The following is a 22,109-nucleotide window of genomic DNA, read 5'->3' on the forward strand; positions in this document are numbered from 1 at the left end:
GGTCTTTCAAGATGGCGGATGGGTTAAAGCTTGGCTTCGGAGACGGGGAGGGGCAACATTGGCACCAACCATCCGCATCGAGAACTGCCGCACTTTTTTCATCTGTTCACTCCTGTTCTGTAGACTCTTGCAGTGATTCGTGGAAAGGGCTTTCTTTAATTAATGACTTTAGTGCATTTGATAGACTGGGCCAGGGTTGAGATTGTTATCTGGGTCTCTCATTGTCATATAGGTTTAACAGGATTGGTTTCCTGATCTAACGGAGTCCGGGGCGGGGTTGGTCATGACGGGGGAAGGAGACCGGGAGTCCGTAGAAACATGCCCTCCTCCGATTCCCCTCACCGAGTGGGGTTCTTTGCCTTCTCTTTCTTCTCTTCCTCTATATTTCAGGTTCTATTACTGGGCGACAGGCACGCTGCGAGGGGGGTGGCCGTAGTCATCAGCAGGGGTGCAGTGTGGGGATGGGTGTTTGTTTTTATTTTTGTTCTATGGCCTCTTTCTTCCTTCTCTTCCCTTGTCTTCTTCTCCTTTCTTTTTCCGGGTTAGTGTAGTGGGTTCGGTTTTCCTACATCCTGGTCTCTATATCTGTACCTTGATTATTCGAGGTTTTGGTGCTCTGGGGCGGACAATACTGATGGAGTCGACGAACAAAAATGCGCTAGTTTATCCTGATGACTTACCTCTTAACTCTGTTGACTTAGTTGATAGCGAGTTTCTTTTGGACACGTTGTTTCTTTGCTCGCCCCCTTTTGTGATCCGAGACACTGTGCGACACCTGACTCTTTCTACTTATTATTTAAAAATGAAAACCTCCTATCCTGTGTCTAAATTGAATTACCTTTGCAACCGATGCGCTTTGTGAATTGAGATCCTATGATTAGCGGCCAGCCCTGGGGGTTGTAGGCCCTTGTCTGTATTTGATTGCAAATGTTAAATAAAGGTTTTAAAAAAAAAAAACAATGTCATGTGTGCAAATGTATGCAAAAGGTCACAGCTTGGAAATGTTATTTGTGAGGACAATGTAAGAAATAAGCTGCTTCGCTTTATGGGCCTAACCTGGGAATACAACAAACTTGATAGCCTCTGACCTAAGTATTGATACAGTTATTTTTCCTCCTTAACCAAGGATGGGAGTGCTCTGCAGGTACTCTGAGGTCTGCTGTGCACCCAGAGCTTTTGTCTGTCTGACATCCATCTTCCCAGATGAGAAGGGATATCACCTGAAATCTTGCCTTGCTGGAAGAGCTGTATCTTACCTGAAGCACCTGGAAGCCAACCTCGATCCCTGCTGAGATAGGGAAAGATCCTGCCAACTCTGCAGGAGGTGTGACTATCCAGGGAGTTTCAGAATCAGCAAGACCCTATTGCTGAGGTTCAACAAGGATACGAGAGACTACAAAGAAAGACTGGTGAGCCTGCAAGTATGGGCTCAGTCTCTTCAAATTTGTGTTGCCAAGTGGGAATCACGGATCAGCAGCTAACCTCGGTGCAATAAGAACAATGAAAATGATTGTGGCTATTCTCGCAGCAAAGTGAAAAACTCTGGCCATGGTGGTCATTGCTATCAAAACCAAAACCTGTCAACACTGCTGCATTCACAAAGTGCACCCGATGGCTGCCGGCAAGCCGCTCTGTCCATGAATCTGGGGCAGCCCATCTGCAACTCAACACCAAGTGACACAGAAGTTGATCCAACGACTGCCATCGGACCGACTTCTGGCAATGCAAATGCCTTCATTTGCTTAAAGACTCTAAGCTGCTACTCTGGCTGCCCATCCTGCAGCAGAGTACACAGATCAAAGGCCGCTTCTGCAACCACCACAGTTCATTCCAGAGGTGGGAGAGATTGGAGGCGCGTGCTGCCGAAGGACATGGAGACCTGTGTTGTATTGAGACTGAACCAAGGGGACTGTATTGAACTGATTGCAAGCATTAACTACTGCGGTATCTACTCCTGAGACTTGTTTTCTGTTGCACAAAGCTCTCTAACCTTTTAGAAACCTGCTTAGTCTCACAATAAGAGGGAACCCTGGTAAATGGAAAATAAAGGTTGTTTTCTCAAGGTGCAGTAGCTCAAATGCCAGTATATATTTTTGTACCTGGCACCATAACCTATGGTGGTATTCCATTTTAAGTGTGCTTATTAAAGTACTTGTAGTGTAGTTCCTATTTTCCCAATAGGCCCTGCGCATTGGAATAACATAAACAGTAGTATCGACGTAGAAGTGCGGATCTTCCAGGCCTCTACTGACTATGCTAAACTTAATTGGGTTTGTTACCAACTAGCTCAGAGGTCACTGGAAACTTTCTTGACTGAATAGGAAGTGATCAGCTTCCTTAGCACAGCCAAGAAGGGATTCAGTTTTCCAACAACCGTGCAACATGACAACTTTGCTCCTCAGATAAGAGTCAATCTCTAGAGTCGTGTGAACAATAGACAGTTATTTTACTCAGTCAGTGGTTGTGCAGTTTACTTTCACAATATGTAGAGAATAGAGAGACGGGCGTTTTCAATAAAGGGTAACATTTATTGAACAGTCTTTCTTCTCTTACAAGAGAAATGAATTGCCACAATTGCAAGACTTGTTATTATAAAAAGTACGTACAGTAAGATGAGTATTATGAAATAATACTGTAAACGCATTGATATGGTTTCTTAGCCATACAATGGTTTAAAATGAATAAAACATATAGACATTCATATATACATTAGGCTAAAATGCTCAACTGGTGCGTCTAACTACGCCTACCCCAGTGTACCTGACCTAAGCCTAATACTTGGGAGGGGAGTAAGTAAGTAGCTTTAAGTTAAGTTGGTTTTGCCAAGGTTTGCTTCAAGAATTCTCTCTAAGGGTTTAGTCAACACCATACCTCTGGAATAGAATGATGGAGGTCTGGTATCTCCTTCAGGGGCTCGATATCCCAGTCACCCACAAGGGTAGGCTGGAAACGCCGGAGCTGGATTTCTCTGCAGGAGAAAAGACAGCGTCTCTCTCAGCACGTCGAGGAGGAGGAGGGGCAGCGTCCGCGGGCAGCTTGCATCTGCTGGGCTCTTGCAGGGGGACGGCTGTTCAGCTCCTAAGTTCACCACACCATTGTTTGCTCGTTGGCAGCGATAGCAGTAGTGATAGCAGCGATGTTATCATCAGCATAACAGCAGCAGCTTCAGCTTAAGGCAACGTTGGTAATATTTATACCTGAAAGGTGCCTTGTTTGACGTAAGTTTTTGGACATAAGACGTCAATAAAGATGTCACTAGGAAGTGATCGTCTATCAGTGCTCATTAGAGTTCTATTACTAATCAAAACATAGCAAGCGGGGCTTTCCCAGGTTGCTGAGTTTTTATCTTGTTGAAGAACTCAGAGTGTTAATCTAGGAATCTTAGATAGTAACTTCTGCTATGTCATTGCACTAATTAGCTGCAAAGGAAGTGGCAGAGGAAGCGATTCTGAAATGTGGCTCTGTTCGTGTGAGGCCAGAGACGAGTTTATGAGTATTGCATTTGATCGGTTATGCCAATATAGGGGATAAATGCATTTATAGCCGTATAGGGGCATAAGGTCACAGTATCGATCAGGGTCCTAGATTAGAACGCTACATACTCTTCTTATCCCTGGGCAAACAGATATTGTGTTGGTGGCTAGCTGAATTCTGAGATTGTGCTTCCCCCACATTTCCTCCCTGGGAAGCCTGTGACTGCTTGCCATTGCTCCCACTGAGACTCAAGTGCTGGAATATTTGTTCTCTGGTCAGTTTTCTGAGCCATAGTAAATTAGATTGCTTAACATCAGAGAAAATGACCCCAGCTCCCAAGGCGGAAGCCCAGTAGCCCATGCTTGCCTCTTGGCCCCTGAGTGGGGTCTGACACATCCTCTGATAGAAAAGCTATGCATTGAAACTGAAACTATGAACTGTGTGACTCCTAACTCTAGATATACACACTGCCATTCACTTAATACTAATTTGTCAATGGGAGTCAAGGGCACAATAAGTGCAGATAAGAATGGTGCAGAATTCTTGGCACTAAAGGCAAAAAAGCAAAGAAGTGAAAACAGGGTGATTTTGAAAAAAACTAACAGTGTTATAAAAACGACTTCACTTATTCCGGTACTCCAGAACACATGACTTAACACCATTTGTGACCTGTATTGTGCTTAGACGAATTTTTGAGCACCTTCATGGATGTGTTTCATTACTTCTTGGTAGATGTTTTGTGCTACTGCAAAGAAAGAGTGCTTGTTGCACTCTTATTAGCTCCGGAAGGGTGTTTTCCTACCTAACATAACTGCCCCATTCTAATGTAATACCCTGGCAGTGCGCAAGAGGAAGGCTCCTCAGTCATGCTGTGAATGTATTGGCTAAGAGTATTGCTCCGTTAGCAGCAGCTTTACTGGCAGAAGAATTGATGTAAATGCCAATAAAGGTTTTTCCCTCAGCCAAAATGTTTGCTGAGTCCAGGGTGATGATGCAATGGTGTTTGAGCATGTTTATGTTTTTTCCTCACCATTTGCATTTGTGACATGCAGAAAACACAGCAATCCTTTCTGGCAAGATGTACTGGATGCTACAGTCCTAGCCTCTAGTCTGATGCCCCAAAAGCCTCCTGCCAATTTCCCCTGCCCGCACAAACCCGCAGCCTCAATTCACTCCCCACCCCATTTGTACTGGCACCTCCACAACTTACTTTTTCACCTGCACCAGCCCCAACAGCCTCAGCTAGCTATCCCCACCAGTAGCAGCTCCTATAGTGCACTTCCGCTATGGAGTCTAGTGGGTATAGAAGCTGGTCTACATTGTGGCTTCATGAGCGTAAAAGTCCGGGCTGCCCACAGGTGGCCCTGTACCCAATTCCTTCACAGCAGCCGTTCTGAAGGGCAATAGGGATCAGGTACAGCTCCCTTAGGCTGCAGTCCCCACTTAATTCTCTCACCCTGCCACAGCCTCAGATACAGTGTTTCACCCTTAGCCTGTTCTGCTTGTTCCCCCTCCGTCAGCCTTCACCTGCTTTCCCCTCCAGTACCACATTGCTCACGCCCTTCCAGCTTATCCCCACAGCCTGAGACTCCTCTCATCTCATCTCTCATGCCACACCAGCCTTTACAGCCTCAGCCCAAACTCACTTACTGTACCATACCAAGTAATAGCGTCATTACACTCTTCCCTCTTGCACCAGACTAGCTGCAGATGAAACTGAATTGAAACCTACTACTATAATGTAAGAAATTGTGTTTCTGGTTGGCAGAGGTATGCACCCTGTCTAAGCAGGAAGCACAATCCTAGTCAGGGTAAGTCAGATAGACACCCTAAATTAACCTGTCGCCACCCGCTGGTAGCTTGGCACAGAGCAATCAGGCTTAACTTAAGTGGCATTGTGTAAAATATTTGTGCAACACTTCAAACAGAAAAACTGTGTAAACACCACACAAGATTTCACAGCAGATTAGAAAAATTTACCTTCATTTAATGAACAAAGCAAGACCAAAAGAACACATATCCAAAGGTAGAATCAGTCCATTTTTTGAAATACAAACCACTCTGCCTGCTCTAGCCTTCTTTAGGGGGTGACTTATATGTATTAAAAAGGAAGATTTTGAGCCTGGCAAGCGGGTTAACTTGCCAGGTCAACATGACAGTTTAAAACTGTACATACAGGCTCTGCAGCGTTTTCTGTCTAAAGGGCTACTAAAGTGGTGGCACACAGCAGGCCCACTAGTAGCATTTATTTTAAAGGCCCTGGGCTTGTGTAAGCACTTTACTAGGGACTTATATGTAAAATAAATGTTGCAATTGTGGATAAGCCAATGTTACCATGTTTCCAGCAGAGAGCACATGCACTGGTTAGGAGTGGTAAAGTGCCCAACGTCCTAAAGACAACAAAAACAAATTTCATCAAAATGGGAGGAGGGAGGTAAAATGCCTGAGGGTGACCTTTCAGAACTAGGTCCAACATACAAGAAGACTAGATATTCTGTGGTTGCATTTGTAGACAAATGTGCATGTTCATGAGTGTTGGGTGATTTAACGTGTGCTGTGTGAGAGGTGTGCCTGTGTAACATTCTTAGACATTGTAAGTGATCAGGGAAGCCATGTCAAGTACATAGGCTGGAAACTCATCATTACAAGTTCCTCAGCTCTGTGATGGCTCCATTGTACCCCAAGATGTTTGGTACCAAACATCTCGTCTTAATAAACCTGCACTGATGCCAGTGTCGGATTTATTAATAAATGCACCCCAAGGGAACCTTAGAGGTGCCACCTGAATCCTACCTACTATTAGTGTAGTTTCCGACTGGTCTCGGCCAGCCTGCCACCACTAGATATGTTTCTGGCCCCCCGGGGTGACAACCTTCGCTCTCAGAGGCCGGGAACACAGCTTGCTCTGGGAGGAGGTGTTCACACCTCATCCAAGAAGGAATTGCCTTACAGCGCGGGAATCTCCAAATGTTGTCACCTTTGAAACGTGACCCAGGCCTCTCCAGCTAATGGAAGATGCCAACCCCCCTGTACCATCCCCACTTTTTGGCGGGAGGACAGGCTGCAAAATTAGTTAGATTAGGAAGTGGGCTCACACCTAGTAAGCACTACCCCTAAGGTGGGACAGCTGGCGTGGACTCTACTTTTTAGGATCCTCCATCTTGTGTTGGAGAGCATTAGCCTATTATGGTCAGGGTTATGCCCACTTCCCACAGGAAGTGGTCATATAGAGTGTGTGGTCACCCTAAAGGTGGGTAGCCCATTGGCTACTGTCTGGTACTCCCCTTAACGCCCCTAAATTGAGTATTTAGGTGACACCCTTTGACCCAGGACTTCAGAATCGACAGACCTAAAGACGAAGAGGACAAAGACGAGCTGCTGAACCCGAGAACTGAGTGCCTGCTGCAGAGTTTCGGCACAAACTCCTGCCTGCCTGCCGCTTCAAGACTTGACAATTGGGATGAACTGTCTCATCCTGCTTCTGTGTGACCTCTAAGAACCCTAGTGAACTACCAGACTTTGCAAGCTGCCCCAAAACTCTCACAGGGTAGAGGAGCTACTCCCCTGTAGACTGCAGGCACGGAAACCACAGAGTCTCAATCAATCCTTTGTAAAGCGCACTACATACCCGCAAGGGTCTCAAGGCACTGGGGTGGAGGGCGCTACTGATCGAATATTGTATCCTCCTGAAGGTCAGCAGGTCTTGGGTCTGTCGTAGGCTCAGTGGGAGGGAGTTCCATGTCTTGGCGGCGAGGTGGGAGAAGGATCTCCCACCGGTGGTTGTTCTTCGGATGCGCCGGACGATGGCAAGTTAGAGGTCAGGGAAGCGTAGCTGGCGGTTGGGGATGTAGAAGGAGAGCTGTCTGTTGAGGTAGGCTGGGCCGGTCTTGTGGAGTGCCTTATATGCATGGGTGAGGAGCTTGAAGGATATCCTCTTGTTGACCGGGAACCAGTGCAGGTTTCTCAGGTGGGGGGTGATGTGGCCGAGGCGTGGTACGTTGAGGATCCGTCTTGCCGAGGCTTTTTGGATGCATTGTAGTCATTTGATGAGCTTGGTCGGGGCTTCTGCTTAGAGGGCGTTTCCGTAGTCGAGTCTGCTGCTGAAAAGGGCCTGGGTGACTGTCTTTCTTGTATCTGTCGGGATCCATCTGTAGACCAACCAGAGCTGTGCAGTACCATTCCCCAAGGTACCGGACTCCCTGCAATGAAGACCGACATCGAAGAGTCCAGTCAGGACTCCAACTGTACCAGAGCCCAGCACCTGTCGAGGGGCATCAACACCCTTGATACCCACTTTAAGAGTGGCCCAGCATTCCTGAATTTTCCCCTGCCGTCTGTTGGCCCCTGACTGCGAGGAGCACCTTTACGCATCCGGCTAGACAACATACCTGCTCTGCACCCAGCCCCCCCAGCCTGCTTAACGATGACCTGTCTGTGCTTCTTTTGTAGTGTAGTTCCTATATTCCCAATAGGCTCTGCGCATTGGAATAATATCTCCTATAGATTAGACGTAGGACCGAGGTCAACAAGGTCTCTATCGAATATACGGAACTTAATTGTGTGTGTGCCAGCTAACTCAGAGGTCAATAGAAACTTTCTCGAATACACAAGAAGGAATCAGTTTCTGACAACCGCACAAACATGACAACTTTGTTTCCCAAGAATAAGAATGTATCTCTCAGAGTCGCGGAAACAATATATAAGTATTTCACTCGGTCAATCGTGCATGCTTCGTTTCTATAAAGTTGCAGAGAAATAGAGAGACGGGCGTTTTCAATAAAAAGGTTTATTGAACAGTTTTCCTTCTCATGCAAGAGAAGTAAACTGCTACAATTGTTATGCAGACTGCAAAGTATAATGCGTACAGCGAGAATAGTATTATAAAATAATACTGTAAGAGCATTGTATGGTTTCTAAGCCTTATAAAAATACATACATAAATACACGGGCTAAAATACTCAACTGGTGCTTCTAAAATACGCCTACCCCTATGTACCTAACCTAAGTCTAGTACACAGGAAGAAGTAAGTATTGTGTAGCATAGGTTTTAGTTCTTTTTGCCACGAATCTTACAAAGGTTTCTCTAGGTTCTAATCAGCTCCAGACCTTGGTTTAGAATGAAGGAGGTCTGGTATCTCTGTCTCGGGACTCGATTTCCCAACAACCCGCAAGGGGAGCCGGAAACACTGGAGCTGGATTCTCGGCAGGAGAAAGGTAGCTTCCTTATCAGGGCATCAGCTGGAGAGTCGGCTTCCTTCTGCACTTGCTGTAGTGAGCCGCGTTGGGCAAGTAGGCTGTCGATCTGCTCCGGACCACCGTAGTTTGCTATAGCAAGTGAAGGTATATTTATACCTTGAAAGTGTTTAGGAATGCCATAGTTTGACGTAAAATTGGGCATATGAACGTCATGAATAAACCCCTGCGGAATAGTTGTTCATTGTAAAGTAACTGAGTTCTTGGAGAAATCAATATTCAAGCAAGGGGAAGTCCCTGACTGCTTAAGCTGGTTTTCCAAGAAATCTTTGTGACGTTTGGTACGGGGGAAGTAGCCATGCCTGTATTTCAGTAGCATGGGCTATGCCTAAATAAGGGCTTGATTTCTATTCCCTATATAAGGGCAATGTGAATTGTACCTATATAAGGGCATGAATCAGCGAAAATTCACTTGGAGCCTAAAACCCCACACAACACCCACTCCACTTTCTTATGTACGACATTACTAAGTTCTAAACACATAAAAACATATCTAAACATAATGTGATAAAATCCCACCCAAAATACATAAAATTGCATTGGTACTGGTTGTTCACATAAAGAGCATTTGTGCTGTACGCATTTAAAGCAATGTTTCATTCAAAGCATATAGTTTGACATTTGAAATGCTATCCGAAGGAATCACGAAAATACATTTATGAAATGGCTCTTAAATACAGAAGAAAAAGTCGGACCATTTCATGGCAGATTATTTAAAACTGTTTGAATGTGGACAAGGTAAAGTATTGGCTCTGGAAGTTTTTTCAAAGAATTCTATTTCTCTATGAATAGTTCTACTTTAAGCAGATTACTTTGTGCCAAAAAGGAAAAAAATACAAATTTGGAAAACAAAAATTAATCGTAGGAAAAAGAGTCCCAAAGTTAAGACTTTGTTTTGAAAAATGAAGGTCGAATTCAGAGTCTCTCAGAACACTGTGTGCCAATTAAAAAGTCAGTGTTATTGTTTGGGGAAAACATCAGGTCTTCTAAGTCTGTAAAGAATTCATCTACCAATGTAGGTGAAAGTTGGATTACCTCATTAAGAAGATCAATCGCACATAGATGTGAAGCATCACCGTCAGCGTTGGTCGTATTAGCAATGTTCGAATTGGAAGGTACCTGTGTGCCGCTTTCCTCTCGTACCTCAGCAGCATGTTGCATCTGAAGATCTCAACGAATGCCGTCATCAGAATTGGTAGCGATTGGGGACAACACTGTACATGAGCCATTACTGGTCCAAGCAAAGTATAAACATCCGTTGGCAGGACTGATGGGAGTGTGAGACAGGTGTCTAACACACATTCTTCTCCGCATAGCAGGCATCGTAATACAGGAAAGATGCAATCTTGCCAGATTGGTCTAAATGACATAAACCATGTGGTATTCAATTCTTTTAAACAAGTTAATCCCAAAATTTGGACTATGCGCTCACGACACTTCATCGCCAGTAGAATGTTCTCCATGGTTAACTGGGTATCGCTGGTGATTTGGCTTGCCATATCGGAGCAGTAGGAGCAAAAATAGTATCCCTGCTGCGAATCCCAAAATGAGAGGCAGTCCGCCAAACACAGAGTGCACGAAGTTTGGAAATATGCCTAGGACTTCTTCAAAAGGTGCTAACAGTCCAGAACAAACTGTCTTAAATACATGTACAATACTGCTCGTATCATACATGTTTAAGATACGACTTAACATTTCTGAGAAATGTATAGGGCAATTTATTGTTAAAAGGGCATGTATCTCTGCAGAAGTCCTTGCGACTTGCAGATCATACGTCTTTTTGGCCGAGGTCAATGGCACAGGTTTCTGTAAAAGAATGGCTTTCATTCTGCTTAAAGTATCAATCTGTACAGAAGAGATGTTCAGTGAAGGCCAAAGTGGCGATTCCCGGTCTTTCTTGGTTTTTGGAAACAATACTTGCATACAGCAAATGACCTGGCTGACTCAGTTATGAGATAGGGTAAACCTGGCAACATGTCACTACAGCTGTGATCATTCAACATGAGGTAACTTCCATTAGAAAGTTGTCCAAAAATTGGATCAATCATTGCAGCTGGTTGTTAGAGGAACCATCGCAGGCCCCGTGTAAATTAATACCCTGACAAAAGAGAGAACCGCTTAGTGCACTTTCACAATTTTTACCACTAAGAAACACTTCTTTCCCCCCACTCCAACATGTGTGTGTATATGGTAATTCCCAGGATGTCTTGATGTATTCTTTGTGTTACAAAAGAGTACTGGGCTGTTCCTGGGGAGGGTGTGTGTGCAGGTCACAGAAGTGTAAAGTTGGGGTGAAAGATCGGTGGGATCCTACCGAGGGGTATCCATTTTGTTGGAAATAATGACCTCACATACCCTTGCAGGTGTCATGCTTCATCATAGGCAATGCTCCTCGTTGGGGAGGCGGTGCAATCCCCAATGGACAACACCTCTAAGAGGGGCTCTTTAGCGGAGATCTTTTCATCCAACTGCCTTTCATCCAAGAGCCCCTCTTAGAAGTGTTGCCCGTTGGGGATTGCACCACCTACCCAACGAGGAGCATTGCCTATGATGAAGCATGACACCTGCAAGGGTGTGTGAGGCCATTATTTCCAACAAAATAGATACCCCTCGGTTGGATCCCACCGATCTTTCACCCCAACTTTACACTTCTGTGACCTGCACACACACCCTCCCCAAGAACAGCTCAGTACTCTTTTGTAACACATTGTCTTTAAGGGCGCATACTGTGGCTGGACCTTCCACTCCCCTTGAGTTGTACTCTCGCCCTCCCGATCGGACAGATCTCCCCCCTTTTTGTATACGTTGATGTATTCGTTACCCAACCTTTCATATGTGCCTGCTGGTATATGTTTTAAGCAATACTGAAAATGGAAAATTGTAACAGGCAGAGTGATTGTACCATGTATTATCCATTCTATTGCTGGTCTTTCAGCAACAGTTAATGGAAATCTATCCAGTTTTCAATGCTCAGCACTGTATAGTCTGCTCCCCTAGGACCAGTTTGATCTGTTTATTAGTGAGGTTGAATTCTGAAAACAGTGACGTGGTGTTGATTAAACTCCAAGGCACATAGCCTGAACGTAGGTTTTGTAACGTCCAGCCTAATAGCATTATAGAACGTAGTTGCGACTGAACATGTTGCAACATGACCAAGTCCTGTTCCATTATGTCAATGGCAGAGGATACTATGCTGTCCAAAGAATATATCCTGGATGACAGAGCCGTTAACCCATTGTCTACTACGGAGAGGGATTGCTCTAAATTAATACGATCAATTTCTCGTATTCGTTCTGCAGTCTCTACTTGCGGAATCTTTCATGCTTCATTATAAAATGCATAGATACCGACATATATAAAACGTTTATGACGCGGTTTAGTAGGTCCTTGTAAGAAGTCCCTCAGATCAGCGCCATCTTTAAGTAAAGATAAGTGTTGTTTTACTTCCTTTGTGTAGCCACTCAAGGCACAGTTTCCCTACTCTGTACGTTGTTACTATTCCTGGATGTTGTCTCTGAACATATCTTGGATCTGGCCTAGTGAATGTGAACCCTTGTGTCTTTTTCAGGAATCTATCTTGACAGTTGATTTTGTCTGTGGGCCAGATTAACAATTTTTCCAATCCGGATCTCTACTGTTGTGATGCAAAATAGTACGTATGTCGACCTACCCCTTGGAAGTGTTATTACTATCAGGTGTAGGTATGGATGGTTTGTTTAGCTCCTTGAACTTGGCTAACCCAAGACAAGATGTCTTTTGGACTGTGTCATTCAAAAACATTATTTGCTCTGGGATGATGCAGGCTCTAAATAAAGCTTCTAATCCCTGCACTTGCCAGTCTTTTGTGCCCCAGACAGTGTTTGTCTCAATGTTGTCTTTCCAAAAGTCAAAACCTAGTGAAGACAGTTGAGCATAAAAGGCCGCAAAATAAATTTGCTTGGTATTTGTCAACATACTTTTAATTCCTGTCCTATTAACATTTTTAAAGTAAAATGATTCTGGATTGGAAACATTAAAAACTGAAAAGTATGTAAATTTGCCATAAAATGTTTTTGAGCTACCCTTTGGTGGCGTAGGACAATGTTCCCATTGGTTATAAGTTAATACATTTCTAGGATTTGCAGATTTGTGCAAGAAATGATGACCATAGTGATTTTAACAATACATGTGTTCTAATCTGATGAACCTTCTAAGTCTTCTTGATATGTGAATTTCGCAGACATTTCTAAATCTGACATCATATTATTAATAGTCTCAAAGCCCCAATCATCAGAAAAGGTAGTATATGAAACTAAGTCATTCAAGGAAATCTTGAACTGGTGTAGAATCTTCAACAGCTCTGCCGGTTCAAAAATGTCATAATCAGTTCTGTCCCAAGCTATACCCCAGGTATAGGAACAGCTGTGATGTTCACTGATGACAAGAATCTTTGTTCACGATGAGATGATTTGTGTGGCTTGAGGAGTAAGTTGATGTTCTTACTTGTTGTGTCCTTTTAACATATCTTCCATTTATCAGCATTCCAAAAGTTATTACAGTTGTCAACTAAAGTAGAAGAAAAAGTATACCCAACACAATCCAAAGTTCAATCCATGGTGAAACCAGATAAGTCTTTTCCAGTCGATGAAAACGTTTTGTTCTTTGAAAGTTCTTTTAGCTGGCGTCGTTTCAGGCTCACTGGGATCCTCGGAAAACGTATCAAAAGTTAATGAAATAGCCAGAGGCAGTTCTGCCAATTGTAGGGATTGCATCAGGATTTGTTGAAATCGCTGGAATCAGTTGATCACTTGTTACATTTGTATAGTCAGATGCTATTTCATTGTAGACAGGCGTTTCTTGACGAACGGTTATTTTGGTCTCAAGAGGTACAAGTTCCATGGCTTTGTTGCATAGTCCTTCATTTCGCACTGCAGATTCTTCAAAGGTGATGAGTCTCTCAGTTTGAACCTCTTGGATAGTAGCTAGATTAGGGCTCCTGCTACATCTTTGGAGTCCACTTGGCCTACTGCTTATGATTGGCCACATGATGTGGTATGACCAGGTCGATGGACACAAACCTGTTCTCCTTTTTACCAGCGAGGGGCGGTAGTATTACTGTTCTTGATCCGTGGATGGCTAGGACAGGTACTGGTTGTCTATAAGAAGGCCCAAATTCCTTCTTGTGCGCGATCTTTTTTCTGACTAGATCCCCAATCTTTGGAATCCAGACAGACCTTCCTGGGACGGTCGGTTTTTCTTCAGTGGTTGTTGGCTTCAGGAACACGTTACTTTGCCTTTTTCTTATTTCATTTAAGTCCTGCAAAACAGCCAAACGGTCTTTGATATCAAAGGGTTTTTGTTCTACCACTGAAGTCTGACATCGAGATCCGAAATAATCATTCTGGTTCCAAAAAGGATTTTATATGGAGTGATACCACCTAGAGAACTTCTTGGCAGATTGTTCAGACTACGTTGGACACTTATTAGATGTTTTACCCACCTGTCACCCGAGCCTAATACCCTAGCTGTTGTAGATTGCTTTATGTCCCGGTTTTTTCTCTCCACTACCAAATTTCCCTCAGAATGGAATGGACTAGAATACCGCAAGGCAACGCCCAATTTGGCCATGGCCTCCTTGTAAACTCGAGAGCTAAACGCAAGACCCTGGTCAGAATGTAGCGTGCCGACTGCGTATGTGCCAATAAAGACTTGCAAATCTTTTATAACAGTTCGAGCGTTAGCCGAGCGCTGAGGCCACATCCAAATGAATCTCATCTTAATATTTGTGGGATTGCTTTTGTCCATGGGGACATCTGCGTGTAGAAAGTCTAATGCTGTCTAACAATGGTGTCTGTACTGGGCTGGCTATGCTATAGTCAGGTATCTGGCAGCGTTCTATGCTGCGATCTCTATTGCAGCCTATGCAGTTAATCACAAACATGTGAATGTGAGCATTCATTCCTGTCCACCAGTACATCTCTTTAACAGTTAGTATTGTTTTTGAGATGCCTTGATGTATCAGACCCTCTTCCAAATGTGCTTCGTATATCAAAGCTACTGTATGTTTGCTATTTGGAATCACTCTACCCCCCACTCCAGGGATTCAAGCAAAAGGAACGGAGCTTGCATCAGTTACGTATGAGTAATTGAATGGACATTTATTAGGTAACGCTGCACCGCTGCCTTTGCATGAAGCATTGACAGCTAGCATTATTTTGTCCGTCTATTTTTGTTTTTGAACGATTCTCCTGGAATGATTCGGATCACTAGGTTGAGTACTTTTATGCGTGTTTGTAAATGTTTTGTTGCTAACATGTCTGTTTGCAATGAGCTCAAAATTTCTGTGCTTTCGAGTCCAATTAACTGTTTTGAAATCAGGTTTGATTAACTCGTAGAGAGGTTTAACCCTTTCTGCGTAATTTAGAATGTATGTTCTTCCGAAATTCAGAAAACCTAGAATCGACGGTAAGTTTTTCAGCGTTGTTGGAGGTTGGAGCAGAGCACATTTCTCTAGAAAGTTTGCTGCCAGGCTTTTGCCTTCACTTGTTAATTCATCTTCTAGGAAAAGGACGTTTAGATGGGCAATTCTCCATTTTTTAAAAATTGAATTTGTACCCTTCTGAGGCGAAGCAAAGTATGATGGTGTCACCCTATTCAAGTGCCTATCCAAGTCAACATCTTTTAGATAGATGTCATCGACATATGATAATGCCTCATTATCATAGGTTTGTAGTAACTCTGTTACCCTGGCTGAAAATAACCCTGGACTATTCTTGAATCCCTGAGGGAGGCGACAGAAGTGACGCTGTATCCCCATAATTGAGAAAGCGGTCAAATACCTACTTTCATGTGCAATGTTTTGACAGAAGAAACCGTTAGAAATATCTAATGTGGTTTTATACTTTGTATGCACAATGTTATTCATTAGTGCTGCACTGTGTGCATTTTGTACTGCAAAAGTTTTACAACAAGAGTTTAGATGTCTGTAATCCAAAACTAGACAATATATATTGTCTGGTTTGGAGACAGGAAACAAAGGATTGTTCAGGGATGAGGTGCATGTTTCAATCCCCCCTTGGTATTCAAGTTGATCTAAGATCTCCCTTACCTGTTTTTTAGCTTCTTGCTTAACTGGATACTGCCTTTTTGCAGTTGGTTGAGTTTTCAATTGTATTTTATGGTGACGAGAATCCTCATCCCATCCTTCATGATTTTTGTATAATGCAGGAGCCTGGGCTACTGCCCATTTCCTGTCATAAGTATATTTTAAATGAATTGGAATATGATTGGAGAAGACTGGCACAATGATGTCTTCGCCATGTGGGCACTCCCTGACAAATTCAGGTGGCAGCTAGAAGAATGTCATAACCCTGAGAGAGTCGCCCCAAAAGAGTGCTCTTATTTTTCCTGTTATGTCCCTCTCCAGCCGGAGTGTTACTTCATATAACTTACGTGGGACACTAACCCTGGTATCTGCAGTTTCAACTTGGATGTACTCATTCAAGTCCACTGTCTCCAGATGATACTTCAAGTTCTTGCTGTTCTTGAGTTGTGTCCTCAAGATCCTCGGCATGTCTGATTTTTAGACCTGCTACCTTTTTTGGGTGAAATTAGTTTTCTTATTTTTCTGAATGTATTGATCGTCTTTGGACTTCACACATTCTTCCTTGTGTTCTGACCATCCTCTTGTTTCGGATTTCTGTGAGGAAGTCTGAAAGGTACGAGAGGAACGTGTATCAGTATCTTGATATCTATCAGGTTTTCTCAAATTATCCCTATTCCTGAGGTTGTACCTCCTTTCAGAGTGCTCCTTTTGAGGATACCTACCGCTGGATTGAGAATGCTTCTCCTTAGAAGTTTGTTTAGTGTTCTCCCACTTCTTTTTAGGAGGAGTAGGAGTGTTTTTAATAAAGACCTTTTCAGGACTTTGACAGTTGGGGTTTAACTTGTTTCTCTCCCAAGCTGTCTCAGCCTAATTCTTCATAGGATTTTTCAGTTATTCTGGCCAGTTCTTGTGGTTGCTCAGTTACATCAAATGCCCTAAACTTTTGGCGGATCGCCACGGATGCTGCTTCACTTTTAATATTAGCTAATATTATTGTTGAGACCTGAAATCTTTCAGTAATTTCATACCTAGATTTAAAGCAGGCTCTGCCCCATATTTATTTTGAATCTGTTTCAGGACGTCTGGTATAACCGCCGTAGACGGCACACCATGTGTTTTGGTGTAGATTGCAGCAAAGGCTGTACCCCAAGTGTCGCAGTCCTCCCAGTGTGGTGCGATCCCCATTGGTAAACAGATTGTTAGAATTCTGTGCTTCTCATGAGGGGTAGTATCAGGAAATACTGCCTCGATTTGAGTAATTTTTTGAGCTATCTAGAATTGAATTTGTTCCCGTTTTCTGGGAAGTTTACCAACATCTGAGTGTAGAGTCTGTGGTGTAATTTTATTTTATTTGTGTTCCCCTGATAAGGGGTGTGTTGTGGAATCCTTATTGCCGTTTGGACAGTAAAAGTCTGCATAACATATTGAACCAATTGTCTATAAATTTTGATGAGCTCTTTTAGTTGAATTAATAGTTCCTCATCCGACATTTCTTCAATGGCTGGATGTGGTGTATAGCTGGCCAATACCGGCCATGTTGCTCCTGGTCTACCTAATGGACCGAGCCTGGTGATGTGATTCATATGTTTTAGTGCGCCTTTAAACCAGAGCGCATGCTCTTGGTATGTTAGTGGAATTTCAATATCCTCGAAAGGAATGTATTCCTCTGGTGGTTCATCTTCTTGGTAGAAGTGAAACACTTTTGTTCTTGGATCTGCTGCAGGGAAGACTATCCATGAATAGAATACCTCTGTCTGATGATATTCATGTGCCTCTATCTTAAAAACTACCCAACCACTTCTTGCTGATAGCCCATTTTTTATAAGTTTTATAGTGATGGCTTTCCTTACATTTTCTGGACTGCTTATAGCATCATCGTCGGTCTCTTGGAAACCTGAAAAGTTTAGAGCTACAGTGGCTGGATCAGCCGCAGCTCCACCGTTTTCGGTGCTGTTGTCGTTATTCAACATTGTTTAATGAAAGTTTGTAGAGCAAGTTTCAAGGAAACATAGATAAGGTGCACAATATTTTGGAACACTGTATCCTTCAACGATGAACAAATCAAAAACGAATACATAGGATTTTTCGCCCTACTCCATTTTATCCTTTTACTCACTCCAGACGTCTATTGGAGTATTTTACGGCAAAAAGGAGTCTCTGAGAAAAGCACAACTGAGTTACTTTAGTATCTAGCATTAAATTAGTGCCTTACCAAACGTTGGGCACCAGGTAGTGTAGTTCCTATATTCCCAATAGCCTCTGAGCATTGGAATAATATATCCTATAGATTAGACGTAGGACTGAGGTCAACTAGGTCTCTATCAAATAAACTAAACATAATTGTGTGTGTGCCAGCTAACTCAGAGGTGACTAGAAACTTTCTTGAATACACAAGAAGGGATTAGTTTCTGACAACCGCATAAACATGACAACTTTGTTTCCCAAGAAAGAGAATATATCTCTCAGAGTTGCGGAAACAATACACAATTATTTCACTCAGTCAATTGTGCATGCTTCGTTTCTACAGAGTTGCAGAGAAATAGAGAGACTGGCGTTTTCAATAAAAAGGTTTCTTGAACAGTCTTCTTTCTCATGAAAGAGAAGTGAACTGCTACAATTGTTATGCAGACTGCAAAGTATAATGCGTACAGCGAGAATAGTATTATAAAATAATACTGTAAGAGCATTGTATGGTTTCTAAGCCATATAAAAATACATACATAAATACAAGCGCTAAAATACTCAACTGGTGCTTCTAAAATACGCCTACCCCAATGTACCTAACCTAAGTCTAGTACGCGGGAAGTAAGTATTGTGTAGCATAGGTTTTAGTTCTTTTTGCCAAGAATCTACCAAAGGTTTCTCTAGGTTCTAATCAGCTCCATACATTGGTTTAGAATGAAGGAGGTCTGGTATCTCTGTCTCGGGACTCAGTTTCCCAACACCCCGTAAGGGGAGCCAGAAACACTGGAGCTGGATTTTCGGCAGGAGAAAGGCAGCTTCCTGATCAGTGCATCAGCTGGAGAGTTGGCTTCATTCTGCACTTGCTGTAGCGAGCTGCGTCGGGAAAGTAGGTTGTCAATCTGCTCCAAACCACCGTAGTTTGCTATAGCAAGTGAAGGTATATTTATACCTTGAAGGTGTTTAGGAATGCCATAGTTTGACATAAAGTCGGGCATATGAACATCATGAATGAACCCCTAGGGAATAGTTGTTCATTGTAAAGTAACTGAGTTCTTGGAGAAATCAATATTCAAGCAAGGGGAAGTCCCTGACTGCTTGAGCTGGTTTTGGACGAAATTGTTGTGACGTTTGGTACGGGTGGAAGTAGCCATGCCTGTGTTTTGGACGAAATTGTTGTGACGTTTGGTACGGGTGGAAGTAGCCATGCCTGTGTTTGGGTAGCATGGGCTATGGCTAAATAAAGGCTTGTTTTCTATGCCTATATAAGGGCAATGTGAATTGTACCTATATAAGGGCATTGTGGTAAATAAAGTATTACCCTGTCATAATTTCTATACTTAAACAAAGGATCGTGCATATAATGAGAGGCAGAGTCTGTGGTGTCCGATTCAAAAGGGCTTTATTTCAATAACTCGCGTTAGGGGAGAATCGGTTCCATCACCACTAAGGTTCAGGAAGGATCTTCTAACCTTTATTCACAGAGTACAATATTTATACATTCAATCTGGTACATAGGAGGAGGAGCGCTCCAAGCTGAGCAAGAGAAAGAGAGAGATAAGAGCATGTGGGCGTGCATGTAGGCGTACATGTAGGCGTACATGTGGGCGTTCACTTGAGGAGTCATAGGTGAGTCATAGGTGGGTGGATACATGGAGGGGGTTGCATGGCCAGCTAGACCCTTTGCCCTACATGTGCGCAACTTGATCATGACGTGCAATTGACGTGTAACTGGGGAAGCTGGGGGGAGCTGACTTTCGGCCTAGTAGAGAGGCCTTCAGTGTCAGGGCGACCAGCACGTCTGGTATTATCTGATATCTTATGTCCGGGGATGTATTATCTGAAGCAAAGGTCGCTCATCACTAAGAGCCAGTGTGGGCATATATTTCTTCGTTCATTGCGTGGGGGCTGTGGGCTTTCTATGGACGCGAGCTCTGTAAATCACTTAAACAGAGACAGAAAGGCTAGGCCCTATCTCTGCAGACGGGTTCTGTTTACCTTCTTCACCAGACAGGAATGTGATTCTGTAGAGCAAGCAGATAACTGTTGTACAAAATACTGTCTTGGCACCCCGGGCTGGGCCCCTCTCGGCTTAGCCAAAAGTATGCGAGGTCAGGGATACGTAGCTGCAGCTCTCAGAGTGTCTGGAGGCCTGAAACCTGAATTCGGAGACTGGCTCAGGCTGAGCCACAAAATGGGTTCTTCTCGCTATATTAAATGTGCACAATGCAAACACATGGGCCACATGGGCCTCAGTGCAGAATTAACATTTCTTTTATGGAAGACTTGGTAACTGACATCCTAATGTGGGACGTAAATGCAGAGACATTATTATTGCAGGCCATAGAGGGAAAATGCATGGGTGACAAGCACATACACTAAACGTTGGGGTACAAGCAGGGGACACATTGGTCATGTAAAATTTATTTTTCCTCATTCCCTCTTTGTCCCCTACTGTACCCTTCAGGACACATCTATATTCATGAGACCGTATATTTGATCATACAGCATCATTTGTTCATCTTTGATCTTTTGTATACGTGGATGTGGAACACAGGTAGTGGGACACAGGCCGCAAATCGCCGGGCCACACTGCAGACAGAGACAGCAGCCAAATATCATAAGCAGTATCATTTCTAGGAACGACAACACTTTCCATCCCCATGCCGATATAACACCCCAGAGCCAACTGGACCAAGTCCATGTGCCTGGGTCTTGATGTATATCATGAGCAATCTTGTGGAGCCTTGTTATTGTGCGTACACAGATGGCGAATTATTTGGAATGAAAACGCAGCAACTGGAGCCGATCACTCTACAAGCCCCGCCCCTATCCACCAGGATGACGTCAAGAACAAGGCGGTTCTGAAGAACAACTAATCTCATGGCAGACTGCTCCTGGGTCAAGTTTGCCAGGGCAGATGCAGTCTCATTTACAACTGCTTCTAGAGTTCTTGTTAACCTGCGTATGAGTTTACTGTTTTGGACGGGTCCTATGAAGAAAAAGAATCCTCTATTGAAATCTGTATATTGCTCCCAAGCTGTCTCAGTCTGATCAATCACTGAGGCATCGGTCTCTCTCCTGTGTCTAACATGCTCTAGTCGTGAATCTCGATGATAATGGGATGGGGCCAGAAAGACGGGTGGCAGCAGGAACGCTATATAGCACCTTCCACCCCAGTCTAAGGGCAGATGTACATAGGCTGTCTGACCACAAATGAAATAGGTATGGCGAGATGCTTTGAAAGAAGACTTTCCTTTATCATTAAACTCGACTACAGCATTACATTCGCTGTGTCCCATATGTACTGATCCTTTCTTTCTAACACACAAATCGCCTTTTATTGGTAGGACTGAAATAAACGGTGGACCTGCATTTTGCACGGACTGAACATTCAGCATTATAAAGCTGAGGGAAGCATTTCCTTGCTGTACTCTTCATTTTCTAGATCGGTCCCCTTCCTTTGGGGGAGACCGTCTTCGTCTGGAAAGCATGCCTCATTCATTACTTTATTCAAGTTTCCCCATATCCAGTCACCCTGGTACACTGTGGACTTTCTGTCTAGTGATGACATTAAAGCAAACCATGCTCCGCACGAACCATTGTGGGAGAACGGAAAAGGGAAGAAGGGCAGGATTCCCTTCGTCTTCTGATAAGGTGGGAGCTGGCCACATACCCAGCAATCTGTCGCATTGCTGGTCTGATGAGAACGGTGCAACATCCGAATAAAGGTATTGTTGCGCAGGGCTAGTCGATATGACAGTTCATGGGGTGGCAGATCACTGAATGTATGCTCTACGGTGTCATTAATGGAAAAGTGTATATGTGAAGCAATAGGAGGAAAGAAAACATGTAGTGTCAATCTGATACAGATTATAGCGATGCACAGAAGAGATAGAAAAATCAGAGTTACTATACATCTGCTACGTAATATCTTGCAGTAATTCTCTTTCATTTTGCTCTTTTTACTATTATTGTATACGATCTTATGCATGTCAGAAACTTGCCTAACCGATTCACCACCTAGTGGACTTAAACAATTAAACGCTGTCTGACTTTCTAGATCGTAATTTGGACTTATACTCTTGTTGTGGAGTCTTTTCTAGCAAAGGGGGCT

The sequence above is a fragment of the Lissotriton vulgaris genome, chromosome 5 (assembly GCF_964263255.1).
Source record: "Lissotriton vulgaris chromosome 5, aLisVul1.2, whole genome shotgun sequence".
Classification (NCBI taxonomy): Eukaryota; Metazoa; Chordata; class Amphibia; order Caudata; family Salamandridae; genus Lissotriton; species Lissotriton vulgaris.